Here is a 14,633-nt window from a genome sequence, read left to right on the forward strand (position 1 = left end):
CCACTCTAAAAAAAATCTGTATATGAATAATTCTCAATCTTAGTTGTGCATCAAAATCACAGAAAACTAGAAGAAAGTAAACACTCAAAACCCTGATGCCAGGTTTTCCACCCAAACCAAATGTATTATAGACTCTTGGGTGCAGGAGCTAGGAACTTAGGAAATAGAACAACATATAGCCAATGTTGAGAACCCCTGAAATTAGATCATCTTAATTGTTCATTTTAGCCTAGTTTTATTTAGACTTCTCAGCTCATGTGGTAATCTGAAGAGTTATGTAATTTTGTTCCCTTTGAGTAATGTGAACGAACGTAAATCTTAATGCCAAGAGGACTTCTTTGTTAGAAGATTTACTTTAGTTTTAATTACCTGTACTGTACTTGTGTGCAATGTGTGGGTAGGTGTATGCAGGTACCTGTGGAGGCCAGAAGACGGTGTCAGATCCGCTGGGACTGGTGAGTTCTAGGCCACATGACATGGGTGCCTAGAACTGAATTCTGGTCCTCTGTGAGAGCAGCAGATGCTCGTAGCCATTAAGTCACCTCTCTAGTCCATTTGATCTTTTAAAATGAGAAATCCATTGTCAGTCTCAACAGACTCCTGGCCTACTGCCAAAGGCCCACGTTGATAACTCAGAGATCATCTCTGTCCCATCAGATGTGATTTTGACCCCCAGAAATCATGGGCTAGAATCTTTACTTTCTCTTTTTCTATTAAATGATTTATTTATTTTATGTGCATGTGTTGTGTCTGTGAGGGTGTCGGGTTCCCTGGAACTGGAGTTACAGACAGTGGTGAGCTGCTGTGTGGTTGCTGGGAATTGAACTCTGGTCCTTTGGAAGACCAGCCAGTGCCCTTAACCACTGAGCCATCTCTCCAGCCCAAATCTTTAGTTTCTTATCATTGTTTTGCAAAAGCTGATGGACTGGAAGGGCTGAAGCCATTGTTATCTGTAATGAAACCCCTGAGACACTGAGAGTGGAGATATTACTGGAAGTGTTTTTGCTAGAATTGTGTATGCCGCCAGTTACAAACTAGCATGGCCAGTGTGGGGAGACTGATCCGGTATCAGTCTGCAGAGTGGGAGGTGTTTAAAGAGCCTGGTGCCTTTTTATCTTTACCATTGAAGTTTCTGGTTTTTGCCTCTTCCTAAATGAGTCATTATTTTTTTAAAAAAAGGAACCTATGTCGGGGAGGGAGTAGAGAAACCACTGCAGGAGGTGGAGCTGGCAGTCAGGTGACTGAATTTACAACTGGGCCATCCTGGAGTCCTGGCATCATAGGCATGCACCACCACACCCAGTTTATTTGGAGCTGGGGATCCAACCTGGGGTTTGTGGGTCCTAATCAAGCACTCTTCTTACCAAGCCACACTCCCAGCCTCGCAAGCTATGTTTCTCGTACAGTTCCCATTGGGGCATGTGTGCGGCCCCAAGCCTCGGCACCTGTCCTGAGCTGGCCCATTTGTCCCCCTCAAATGCTGCCTCTGCTGTCCTTTGCAAACAGCTCTGGGAAGTGCTTTGTGGCTTCTGCCTGTGCTTTCATGAATGCTAAGAGAGGACTGGTGTGGAAGGAGGGAGGAGGACGTGAAGTGGGCCCCTTATGTAATGCCCTGCACCATGAAGGATATATTTTTACACTTCTTGTTTTATGTAGGCCTCACGTTAACTCGTGCGGAACCAGCATCAAAGAGGCGAGGCTGGCAGCCGAAGGCCGAACAGCTTCTGGGTGCCAAGGCTGGCCTTGCTTCCACCCCAGGCTCGACTCGTGAGTTTTGTCACTTCAGTCAGGAGGAGCATGCCACCCCTTTGCTTCCCTCAGTTTGAGTAGATCTTGATTTCTTTCTGGGCATCTTTGCCGTCGATGTTGCTTTGACCACCATCATATTCTGCTGCCTTTCTTTCTGTGGGAAGGGTTGATGATCCTTGGCCGATTTTCATAGCTCCCAGGCGTTCACTCGTGGCAGCTCTTGGGATCCCTGCTTGGTTCCCTCGTGGCCCACGCAGACTAAGGTGAAGCCGAATGAGTCTGATTTCCGGGTGTAGTGCATTTCTCCTGCAGCAGTGGACGCCCAGCACTGACTGTCTGGGTGCCCAGCAGCTCCTTCCCTCAGCTGGCCTGCTCACATGGAAAGTGCTTCCTTTGAGGATGGCAGAGGGCGGGGCATCGGTGTGAGCACACTTGAAGAGGCAGCAAAGGAAGACTTGAATCTGAGGTGGACAGGATAGCCCCCCACCCCTTCTCCTCTTCCTCACTGGGATGGCAGCTAGCAAGTGCCAGGCTGCACAGGAAAATAGATGCACCTGCAGAAGCTTCTAGAAGGCCAGTGTCCTGCCTGTATCCCTCCCAGTTCTGCTTTCTGAAAGTCCTTTGAAATTACACCTCACAAACACCACAGTTGCTCTGTGGAACCATTTCACACTGTTCAGCAGTGGCAGTGTTGGATTTTTTGTTTGTGGTGGGTTTTTTTGTTTGTTTTGTGTGTGTGTGTGTGTGTGTGTGTGTGTAGATGTTTTGCCTGCATGTGTGTGTGCACCATGTGCCCTTGGAGGCCAGAAGAGGGTGTCATATGCCCTGGAACTGGAGTTGCAGATGGTTGTGCGTAACCATGTGGGTGCTGGGAGCTGAACTCTGGGTCCTCTGGAAGAGCCCGGTGCTCTTAGCTGTTGAGCCATCTCTCCAGCCCCCAGCTGCAATTGCCCTGATGGCGGGGTGTGTGTGTGTGTGTGTGTGTGTGTGTGTGTGTGTGTGTGTGTAGGCTGTTGTAGTCTCTATGGGCTGATAGAGCACTTACCCAGAAAAACTAAATGCAGTTCGCTCAAAGGAGGTGGTGTGAGGCTCTGAGGAAACCAGAGAGGGCTCAGTAAACTTACTCAGCAGGGCCTCAGGGGAGGGCCAGGAAAGTCAGAACTTCAGGGAGGGCAAAGTGTTTTACTGCTGGGACCTGAAAGAGGCACAGGAGAGGGCGGGAGGGTGAAGTTAAGGATTGGGTGGACCAGAAGTACCTCCCGGAAATATGGTCTAAGAAAGACTTGTGTGCTATTTGCAAAGAAGGGATGGCTGTGGAGTTCAATTTTGCTGTAATGATGAGTCAACCAAATCAGTTGGGTAATGCGATCGTTTGAAATAATGCCTAATGAAGTTTTACCTGGGTGTGTGCATCGTAAAAGGGAATGCTGGGAGGTGCCCTTAGAGACATGGATAATGTTGGATTATTTTTCCTGTGTATGTGGTGTGCATGTACATTAGGACCCACTGACTTAGGGCGGATGAGGTAGTACATATATACACGCCTGCACTCCAGCACTCACGGTGAGACACATGAGAGGTGGAGACTGACGAATTCTCAGTTGCTGCCAGCCCAGCCGGCCTGGCGTTCTGTCTACACGGTGGAAGGTGAGGGCTGACAGCCTAAGTTGTCCTGAGCTACATATGGACTGGCACCAACACTCATGCAGGCACACAAAGATCCAAACTCAGGTCTTTGCACTCTCCACCGTCTTCCCAGTCCCCATTGCGCTGAATTTTAGGAATGAAATATTGAGGACTTGGAGCAAGAAGGTGTCAATCCCTGGTGTGCCACTCACTGCCTGGAACACTGTGCAAGTCACTTTAAACCTGCTTCCAGACCTCTGTGAAAACCTATGGAAAAAGCTCAAATGCTTTAATCCCAGCACTCGGGAGGCAGAGGCAGGCGGATCTCTGTGAGTTTGAGGCCAGCCTGGTCTCCAGAACGAGTGCTAGGATAGGCTCCAAAGCTACACAGAGAAACCCTGTCTCGAAAAACCAAAAACCAAAAAACAAACAAACAAAAAAGCTCAAAGCTTCACAGGAAAGTTGTGTCAGGATTCCAACTTCTGGCACACCCTGCATTAGGTGTTTTTTAGACGCATGATTTTTTGTGAGCAGGTGGGATTAGGCAATGGAATGTGTGGCTTTCCTATGGGGATCTTGGGAAAATGACACTTCGCAGACAGAATGGGGAATGGAGATGTGTGTAGCCCTCCAGTTTTGTTTTAGAAACATAAGTAGACCCAAGCTGTTGAGAACCACACAGCCACGCAGGTCGTGTCCTGACCAAACCAAAACCACCGCCGCTTGCTGAAACTGTGTCTCAGTGCTGCAGGCTGCAGAGGCTACAACAGGAGGCCTGCTTTTCAGGGGAGGCCTGTGCTTGTGGGACACCAGACTAAGAGGTGTGCTGCACCACCCCCACTTGCAGTGAACTCCCTCCCTCCCCCGCTCCCTGCCCCCTGTCTGCTAACCTCACTCTAGACAGAGCTGGTCTACATTCATTCATTCTGAAACCTCCCAGCCAGCAGTGCCTTGGATCTGCCTCACTGTCTTCATCTGCATCCTGGTCTCCTACTCCAGGAAGAAATGGCCCTCTTCCTACATAGCCCATGTACCAGTCCCTTGGTCTGCACTGGGCCTGGGACCTCATTTCTTGTGTTTCTCAGTGGCTCTCATTTGGCCAGGTAGACCAGTGTCTTCTAGCTTTATTTCTTTGCTGTTGCCTGTGAGAGATGGGCCTGGCCCATAACAGGCTCCCAGTGGACTGTGCAGCAGATGACTCCTGCCGTCTCTAGAGACTGTCCCTCCAAGGCCTCCCTGGGGCCTCTGCATTGCCACACTGATAGAACATCGGTCCTTATCATTCTGAACTCAACTGCTTTTGACACTGGAGACAACTTCCTCCTTCACAGCTCTTCTTCTCTTCATTTCTTTGATCCCACAGTAAATCTTGAAGCTATTCCATAGCACCTACTATGTGCCACCCTCTGGACCTTAGCACAGCACAAGGCTGTATGGCTCTAGTGAGAGGGTCACTGCACTAACTGTATGCCAGTAGCGGCTAAGGGCAGAGCTGCTGCAGGGGTGGAGAGAAATGTTCCACCTTCAGATGTGTTTTGAAGTTAACAGTGACACCGTTCACTGGTAGCTTAAACGTGGAACTTGAAGGCAAGAGGCTGGGCTGAGTTCTCGAGGTTCTTGACTAGGCAGGAGCTGAGTTTATGTTCACCTCTCCTAAGACCTTTCCTACCCCAGGGACCATCCTCAGCAGCAGGCTGGGTCCTTGCCCGCAATGGCCCGTCTGCTGTGAGTTCTTTGGAGCTTACCCCTGCCTTCTTCCCTGGCCTCACCCTCATGGTTGCTACCGTGCCCATGTCAGGGCCAGATCGTCTGAACATGTTGTTTGGGTTACTTCCACAGGCTCTGGCCCCCAAGAATGCTGACAGAGGAAGACTTGGGAGCAAGTCGACACTGAAGGAGTCTCCAGCCGTCTCAATACTGAATCAGGTATCTTCTCCCAGACTGGGTAGTCAGATCGTGAGGCGGCAAGGGGACCTGTGGTTACTTGTTTGACTCCTGCTGTGGAAAAGGGCTGCTGTGGCCCTGGACTCCACAGGTGTTTGGCAAACTGTCTCTAGGAAATGGTCAGTAGATGCTCACATGGGTTTTTAGCATGGTCTGGAGTAGGGCAGGGGGTATCCTGCCTTGCCAATCTTTTCAGAGTTGTAAACAGCTAAGGGAGAGAGGGTGCCCATGGACCGAGTGCCCATGCTCAGAAGGCACTGTGGTGATTGGGTATGTGTTATTGGAGAATTGTGGTTCTGATGGGTCATCTTTATAGTTTTGTTTTATTTTTAATTATGTGTCAATGTGTACACATGATTGCAGTGCCCGTGGGGGCCAGAAGTGGGTGTTGGATCCTCTAGAGCTGGAGTTATGCCAGCTGGGATGTAGCACTGAGAGCCAAATTGCGGTCTTCCTCAAGAGCAATGTGTGCTTTTAACTTCTGAGCCACCTTGTCATTCCCTGGTGGTTAATAATGAATGTCAGCTCAGTGCCATGGAGCGTGAGCTTGGAGACACAATTTTGTGAACACCTGTAAGGCGTTTCCCGAGAAGTATAACTGAGAAGGGGAGAATCATCTTGAATATGGATGGTGCCATCCCATGAGCTGGGTACCAGGCTGAATCAAAAAAAGAGAGGGACATGACAGCCCCCTCTTGACACTTGGATGTAGAGGCAGGAGAATCAGGAGCTCAAGGTTATCCTTAACTTCATCTTGAGTTCAAGGCCAGCCTGTACTATATGAGGCCCTTTCTGAGTTGGGGCAATCAAGAGAGAGAGAGGAGCATCAGAATTTGTTGGGTTCTGCTTCCTGGCTGGGTTCACAAAGTGCCCAGCTACCTCCTGCTTCCTCAACCAGGAGTGCCAGCAAGCCTGAACATCTCCAGTGTTTGTCAGCTCAGACCTATGGGCAATTCCCGTCTCTTCCTCCCTCTGTCAAATAGGCACATGGCTTTAGTTCTTTGCCAGGCCTTCCACGGGAGCTGCCAGAGGGACACCGGCTTGTGTGTAAACAGAGCCTTCATCTTTGGAAGATTCTTTATTTTCTGTGCATGGGTGTTTTGCCTGCTTGTATATGTGCATGCCACCATGCGGTGCATGCCACCATGTGTACCTGGTGCCCAAGGAGGTACACCCTCACACCCTCTGGAGTTACAGATGGGTGTGAACCAAACCCAGGTCCTCTGCAGGAGCAGCCAGTGCTCTTCACCTCTGAGTCATCTCCGCAGCCCCGCCTTTAACGTTGAGATAAAAGCCTGGGGACAGTTCTTTACCACATTCTCAGTGACCAGTTTTTCGTTCTGTTGTTTGTTTGAAACAAAGTCCTCGTAGCCTGCTCAAGCTGGCTTCAAATCCTGATGTAGCTGAGGATGCCCTTGAACTTCCAGTCTTCCTTCTTATACTTTCCAAGTGCTGGGATCACAGGCAGGTACCATGCCACCACACCTAGTTTTTTGGTACTGGGGATCAAACCAGGGATTTGCACATGCTGGGTGATCACTCTTATGTACCAGCTGAGTCCCCTTGGATGTCCCTTTTGTGGACTCAGTTGGTTACATTTCTTTTTTACTGTGCCTGATTTTGATTGAATTTTCAAGGCATTGTGTCTGTTATGTGAACAATGGCAGAGACTGTCCGGAAGGACTGTGCATAATGGTGTGATAGCAGCTCAAGAAAAACCCAGTAAGAGGTTGAGCACCCCCGACAGCAGGGCATGGAGCTGTTTCCACACCCGCCTCAATGGATGAAAAGACCAAGAGTCTGAATGGAAAATCCTCTGGATAGATGGGCTCCAAGAGGGGTGCAGGCAGCCTACAGGAAGTTGGCTGAAAGTTCCAGGATAATGACATCAGCAATGAGCTCCCCTCCCTGTGACCATTTCCCTCACATCATCCAGTCATCCCCAAGGCTAGGGAGCCTGGTCTGGCTGCTCACAAATACCAGAGAACCTACAGGTTAGAGCTGAGTAACTGGTGGAGGGTGACCTCAGTAGCAGGTGGGTACTGACTGACAGGGCTGCGGTGCTGATCTCTTGGGCTGTCTCTGCTTTAGTATCAAAACAGTGTGCATTCAGGAGGTAGTGGTAGAGGTTTGCCTTGCATGCTCGAGGCCTTGGGTTCTGCCCCCAGCACCAGAGCAGAAGTTTCTTACATTTGAGTGAGTGGAACTGTATCGTTAGGTCAGCAATGTGGACTATTGACTGGAAGTTCTGGAAAGAGTGATAAAAATCTTGTTCTTTTTCAATTAAAAAAAAAAAAAAAGACTCAGGCAAGCCAGATGTACAGGTATGCCTTTGATCCCAGCACTCAGGAGGCAGAGGCAGGAGGGTCTCTTTGAGTTCTGTCCTAGCCTGGTCTCCATAGTGCGTTCCAGGACAGCCAGGGCTACATAGTGGGACCCCCCACACACACCTCAAAAAAGAAAGCAAAGCAAAGCAAAACAAAACAAAACAGCAAAAGACCCTGGGAAGTCCTGCAGCCTGCACAAGGCCTCCTGTCTCTTCTCTGAAGTGACTGTTATACATTTCTCCATGTGAGCCAGCTTAGAAACAGTGAAAGCAAAAATGTGAGCAAGTTCAGAGGTGGGGTGGCAGAAAGGCCCTGGGTCAGTGCTGCAGGCTGCCCCTCATGCGTTCCAGCCTGCTTGGCAAGTGCAAACCCCATTCCCAGGCCAGAAAGTATTTTAACAGTGTGGTTGTAGGCAGAGCTCTCCCAGGAAGTTCCCATTGGCAGCAGGTACTGTCTGGTTTCTTGAAAGTCTTAAGACGTAGAGTCGTCAATCCAGTGAGCTAACTATGCCTTCCTCAATCCCCTTTAATTTCTAATTTGCTAATTCATCCTTTTTATAGCCAGGGTAAACACTGCACTCAGAATTCTGGACTGGTGAAGATTAAATGGCTGTAATGAAGCCTCTCATTTATAGCCACATCTATAAAATGGGAATAAGAATAGCAACTGCTTCACTGAGGCAATCCAATCAGGTACTTAGCCCAGTGGCTGGCCCAATAAATGTTACTTTTATTAGTGTCATATATCTCAGAATGTGTCACCTTCCTTCGTTTCTGCGCATCTTTAATCCAACAAATTAACTCTCTTCACAACAAATAAATTGTCTGCCCCTGTTTAGTTAGCTCTCTTAGGGATAAGGTAAATAAGTGTACTGAAATATTTAGTGGTTATGGATTTTTTAAAGTTGAAGTATTTTTATTAGAATTTATTTGGGAAGGACATTAAAATAGAGAAGTTTAAGTGGCATAACTCTTAGGTTAAAAAGTAGATGTTACCCCCAGAAAAATAAGGGTTTGTAAACTTCATAGCAATGAGTCTGTATGTTCCACTGAAAGCCCTTCAGGTTCTTGTGGCCCAAGGTCACCTGCCCCGGCAGATTTCTGTTTGTTCTGTTTTGAGGATCCAGAGGGCTGACTGATCCTCCTGAGCTTTGGTTTTCCAGAGTAGCCACACAGCTGGGTTTTTCTGGTTGGTTGGATTTTGGGACCACCTGGACTGGGTGATGTCTTAGTTTTCTGGATGCTGTTATAAAAGACCAGGCACAACCAATGTAAAAGAGAAAAGATTTATTTTAGCTCCTGGGGACAGTGTGGCAGAACTGATGGCAGTGGGAACATGTGACAGTGGACTCGGAAGCAGAAAGGGCAGGCCAGCACCAGGGGCAGGAACAACCCTCCAGGCCTTCATCTAGTGACCTGCTTCCGCCCAGTAGGTCTACCTCCTAAAGACTCCACAGCCTTCAAAGTACTGCCACAAACTACATCCTCAGAACATGAGCCTGTGGCTGACATACAGCACTGACATCAGCAGAATTCAGCCATAGGATGCTGCAGTTGGTCATGTGGGATGCTGCAGTTGGTCGTGTGGGATGATGCAGTTGGTCGTGTGGGATGCTGCAGTTGGTCGTGTGGGATGCTGCAGTTGGTCGTGTGGGATGCTGCAGTTGGTCGTGTGGGATGCTGCAGTTGGTCGTGTGGGATGCTGCAGTTGGTCGTGTGGGATGCTGCAGTTGGTCGTGTGGGATGATGCAGTTGGTCGTGTGGGATGCTGCAGTTGGTCGTGTGGGATGATGCAGTTGGTCGTGTGGGATGCTGCAGTTGGTCGTGTGGGATGCTGCAGTTGGTCGTGTGGGATGATGCAGTTGGTCGTGTGGGATGATGCAGTTGGTCGTGTGGGATGATGCAGTTGGTCGTGTGGGATGCTGCAGTTGGTCGTGTGGGATGCTGCAGTTGGTCGTGTGGGATGCTGCAGTTGGTCGTGTGGGATGCTGCAGTTGGTCGTGTGGGATGCTGCAGTTGGTCGTGTGGGATGCTGCAGTTGGTCGTGTGGGATGATGCAGTTGGTCATGTGGGATGCAGTTGGTCGTGTGGGATGCTGCAGTTGGTCGTGTGGGATGCAGTTGGTCATGTGGGATGCTGCAGTTGGTCGTGTGGGATGCTGCAGTTGGTCGTGTGGGATGCATTTGGTCGTGTGGGATGCAGTTGGTCGTGTGGGATGCTGCAGTTGGTCGTGTGGGATGCTGCAGTTGGTCGTGTGGGATGATGCAGTTGGTCGTGTGGGATGCAGTTGGTCATGTGGGATGCTGCAGTTGGTCGTGTGGGATGCTGCAGTTGGTCGTGTGGGATGCTGTTGTCATTTTCCAGCCTAAGACTTTGGTCTTCGGGCCTGTGTCAGAATCCTGGAGAGTTAAAGGGCCTTGATTTGTGGTTCCCAGATTAGTGAGAACAGAGAGCACGGGGCTTTTCTTTAACTTCATCACTTCAGTTTCTGAATCAAGAAGGGGTCATTTGATGCTGGAAAGGGGTGGGGTCGATGCGGACAGTGCAAGGAAAAGGCTTGAGAGTGACCAAGAATCCACCTTAGAACTATTTACTGCACTGTCCTTGTCCTTCTGCTGTCAGCTCTTCAAGCTGCACTAGGGATGGGTGCTGCCTGGAAGTGGTGACGGGGAACCACCTGGAGATGGGGAGTTACCTGTGTAATGCAAAAGGGAAAATGTGATGCTTTTTGAAACTTGCTCAGGGACCAGGGGTTCTCTGTTGTCAGGTCTCGATTGAATGTAATAAAGGTTAAAGTTGTGGGGAAATTCACTCCTCACACATGTTTTTGATAAACCCAATTCATTTTTGACAGAGGGAGACATTCTCTGTGCTATCAAAAGGGAGGCAGAATCCTGAAATGCCTAAGTAGGTCAAATGAAAAGGCGTGCCAACAGCTTTTCCTTTTCCACTGTTTCATCCTTAATGTGATTTTAAAGAAGGAAACTCCCCCTTCAAATTATTTTGGCCTTCAGTTTTATGGTATGGCACTGTGGATGGGAAAGTGTGTGTGTGTGTGTGTGTGTGTGTGTGTGTGTGTGTGTGTGTGTGTGTGTGTGTGTGTGTAAGCATAAGTCTGTGCAGCCCGTTTTATTTGAAGAGCCCTAGAAAGGAAAGGACGTGCCTATAATAGCGGCAGCATCCAGTGGGCAGTTGCTGGTCAGTGTGAGTTCCTGTAGCTAAGCCACCTGTTACACAGCCTGGGAGACACTCAGTGGGTAAAGCGTTTGCAAGCCAAGCGTGAGGATCTGAGTTTGACTTCCTAGCACCGTGTTAAAAGCCAAATGCTGTAGTGCCTGTCTATAATCTCAACAATCCTAAGGCATGCTGGGAGGTGGAGGCAGGGTTCGCCCCAGAAGTTCACCCATCAGGTAGCCTGGCATTTATGGCACCTTTGAGACACTGTCTCAGTAAGTGAAAAGTGAGGAGCAGTCCCCAGGCGAGGCTCTGACCCCCAAATGTGCTTCATGGAACCCACATGTTTGCATTCACGAAAAAAACAAAAAACAGTGCTTAACACACACACACACACACACACACACACACACACACACACACAGAAAGAGAGAGAGAGAAAGAGAGAGAGAGAGAAAGAGAGAGAGAGAGAGAGAGAGAGAGAGAGAATGTGCTATTTTGGTAGCTTCTAAGGGGTAATTGAAAGGAAGAAAGAAAAGGAAAGAGAGAGAGAGAGGGAGGGAAAGCTGTGTGTATGTTCATGTGTGCGTAGGTGTGGAGGTCAAAGGTGAATGTCAAGTGCCTTCCCATATTGCTCTCCACATTGTTTTTTGAGACAGGATCTGTTACTGAACCTGGAGTCCCCTGACTCAGTAAGACTGGCTGGCCAGTGAGCTCTAAAGACCTCCACCACCCCCTTTCTGCAGGCACAGCTATGTCTTGCTTCTTATATGGGTGCTTGGGATTTGAACTCAGGTCCTTATGCTTATGCCATCTGAGCCGTCTCTTCAGCCCTTGTATGATTTTTTTAGGAATGATGTCTTTTGGAATCATTAGAATTCTCCAAGCAGGGGCCAGCTAGATGGTTTAGTAGTTGCTTGATGTGGAGCCTTGATGACCTGAGTTTAATTTCTGGGATGTACGTGGTAGAAGGAGAGAACTGACTCCCTGAGCATTACTCTCTGACCTCCCATGTGCACCAAGGTAATAAATAAATAAATAAATAAATAAATAAATAAACAAACAAACAAACAAACAGCACAACCACAACAAAAAACTCCAAGCAGTGGCAGCTGGGTGTGGGTGCTGTATTGCTTGAGGTTAAAGCCCTGGCCAGCAAGCATGAGGACCTGAGTTCAGATCCCGGAATCCCATGTAAAATGCCAGGCATGCTTGATGACCCATGCACACGCCTGTACATGATCATCCTCTAGCATCGACTGGTGACACCAGAGCAGTCATGCCAGTGTTCTTCTTTATGCTTTGACACGCACGTTCTGCTCTCTAGCTAGGATTATTTCATGTGTGACATGGCTGGTCACACATGAACAACTCCTCTGTCCTGCGCTAATGCATCCATGCACAGGAGATGGGCTGAAATCATGCCGCCCTGAAGCCAGAGTGAGTGTCAGGGATTTTACTTTTGTGCTGAACTGACCTGTGGTTAACACCCTGACTGACAACAGACGTGGCTAGTGCACTTTGGCACTTACATCCACAGATGCCTGGCGTCTCACCAGCATGGTTAGCTTTAATTGTCTCAACACCGCCTAGAATTTCCTGGGAAGAGTTTCAATGAGCGATTTCTGTATTGGTTTGACCTGTGGAGATGTCTATGGGGGGATTGTCATCCTGGGTGGCACCATTCCCTAGGCCCAGGGTCCCGAACTTTATAAGTATAGTGAAATCAAGCTGATCACAGGCATGCAGTCATTTCTCTTTGCCCTGGGATGTGTGTGACTGTGTTAAGTGCCTGCCACTGTGCCTTCCCTGCAGTGATGGGCTGCAACCTGGATTGTAAGAGCAAATGCCTTTTTTTGTTTTTTGTTTTGTTTTGAGGCTGGGAAATCCAATCTCTAGGTGCCTACAAGGAATGTTTCCCTCTGTGGTCTCTTCTTAGCTCAGAGAAAGGGACCTTTGGAGCGTCTTCATCCTCTTCACCCCACTAACCCTGCCACAGTAGCCCCACTCTCACTACATTATCCATATCTAACTAACTGCCACAGGTCCTGCCTCCAGTGCCTTCTCGTTGACATTTAGAACTTGGTCAGGAACATGGAAGACATAGAAATTCCCGTCTCTAATCTAGAGCCTTCATGTATGTTCCCCTAAGTGTCCTCAAGGTCACTGGTCCAGGGACTCTGCAGTAGAAAACCTCCTAGAGGGACAAGCTTCCATTGCCGTGGAGGGTACACAGCTAAGATGGCCCAGGCTCTCTCCTTATTACCTAAATCTTAGGTTCTTTAGTTGCTGAAAGCGTGTTTGACAAACTCAGTCAACCTCCATGAAATCTCTGACCCCTCCTGTGACCTCCTTTGTGTCCCCTAAAAGGGAACCAAACCTAGGAGTATGATCTCTTCCTAACAATGCTTCTTTTTGGGCATTTACTCTTGGTTATGGGGAGAAGGGAAAGCAGTGAGTTAAAACAAAACCATTTCACTAAGAATCGGAGAAACAAGTATTAAAAATAAAAAAAAGGACATGTAAGATACTAATTCCTTTTTGGGGGGGGGGATTTCGAGACAGGGTTTCTCTGTCCTGGAACTGACTCTGTAGACCAAGCTGGCCTCAAACTCACCTCCTATGTGCTGGGATTAAAGATGTGTTCCACTACCTCCCGGCAAATATTTATTTATTTATCTATTTGTTTATTTACTTTTAATGTATGCGATGTATGCCTGCACACCAGAAGAGGGCACCAGATCCCATTATAGATGGCTGTGAGCCAGCATGTGGTTGCTGGGAATTGAACTCAGGTCCTCTGGAAGAGCAGCCAGTGCTCTTAACCTCTAAGCCATCTCTCCTGCGCCCTCAGCTCAACTTCTCAGAAGGGAATTTGTAATGAGTAATATTCATTTACACTGTATAAATATATGTTGCTGTGATTGGTTTAATAAAGAAGCTAACTGGCCAAAAGCTTAACAGAATAAGGTTAGATAGGAGAGCCAAACTGAGAATGCTTGGGAGGGGTGGAGGAAGAAAGGAGTCTATTGTAGCAAACAGACGCAGAGAGAAGCAAGATGGGCGTGCTATTCTGAGAAAAGGTACCAAGCCACGTGACAAATCATAGATTAAAAATATGCGTTAACCGAAATGTAAGACTTAGCTAGTAACTATTGGCCAAGCATTTGTAATTAATATTTAGTCTTAATATCAGTGACTTGGGAACTGGTGGATGGGAAAGGCCAACACTGTGTAAGTGAGCATCCCATGGGTAAGAAAGAGAATGGCTGCTGGCACATTCTTACTGAGGAAGCACTGAGGGTGCTGTTGGCCAGTGGGGCATTGACTCGTAAGCATTTTCCTTTATGTTTTAGCAGATACAGAAGTAGAAAACGATACCCTGGAAAATAAACAGTGTGAAGAAAATGATAGCCCATTGAGGTGCACAACTTTAATCCTGGCACTTGGGAGGCAAAGGCAGGAGGATTGCTGAGTTGAAGCCCAGCCTTATCTACCTAGTGAGTGTTGGGCCAATCAGGGTGACACAGTGAGACCCTGTAGTATTCCTCAGGGATCTCTAAAGGAACTGGACTGATAGAATGAATACATAAATACATATGTACATACACACATTCCTAAATACACACATGCATACATACAGACATACTGATTTGTCGTAGTGGCTCTCAGGCTGTGGTCCACCTAGTCCAATGTCTGTCTCCTGACAGGCCACGAATCTGGTTGTCCATGAGGCTGGATGTCTCATCTTGTCTTCAGTCTACATTGCAATCCCAAAGGAGGTCCTAAAACCATCAAATGGATGCCTCAACAA

The 14,633-nt window shown here is 48.2% G+C and overlaps 1 protein-coding gene across 32 annotated transcripts in view; it reads left to right on the top strand.

The window, feature by feature from the left end:
• Trerf1 (transcriptional regulating factor 1) overlaps positions 1–14,633 on the top strand; it is a 217,429-nt gene that overhangs the window by 87,363 nt on the left and 115,433 nt on the right. For 24 of the 32 annotated variants that reach the window (XM_027389130.2, XM_027389134.2, XM_027389126.2 and 21 more), the window contains one exon: positions 5,215–5,301. The exons of 7 other annotated variants lie outside the window; for them this stretch is intronic. The gene's annotated coding sequence lies outside the window, so the exon portion shown is untranslated. Of the gene's footprint in view, positions 1–1,656; positions 1,768–5,214; positions 5,302–14,633 lie in introns of those variants that run through there. One more of the 32 variants, XM_035451621.1, reaches the window with a different exon arrangement.

Source organism: Cricetulus griseus (genome assembly GCF_003668045.3).
Source record: "Cricetulus griseus strain 17A/GY chromosome 1 unlocalized genomic scaffold, alternate assembly CriGri-PICRH-1.0 chr1_0, whole genome shotgun sequence".
Classification (NCBI taxonomy): domain Eukaryota; kingdom Metazoa; phylum Chordata; class Mammalia; order Rodentia; family Cricetidae; genus Cricetulus; species Cricetulus griseus.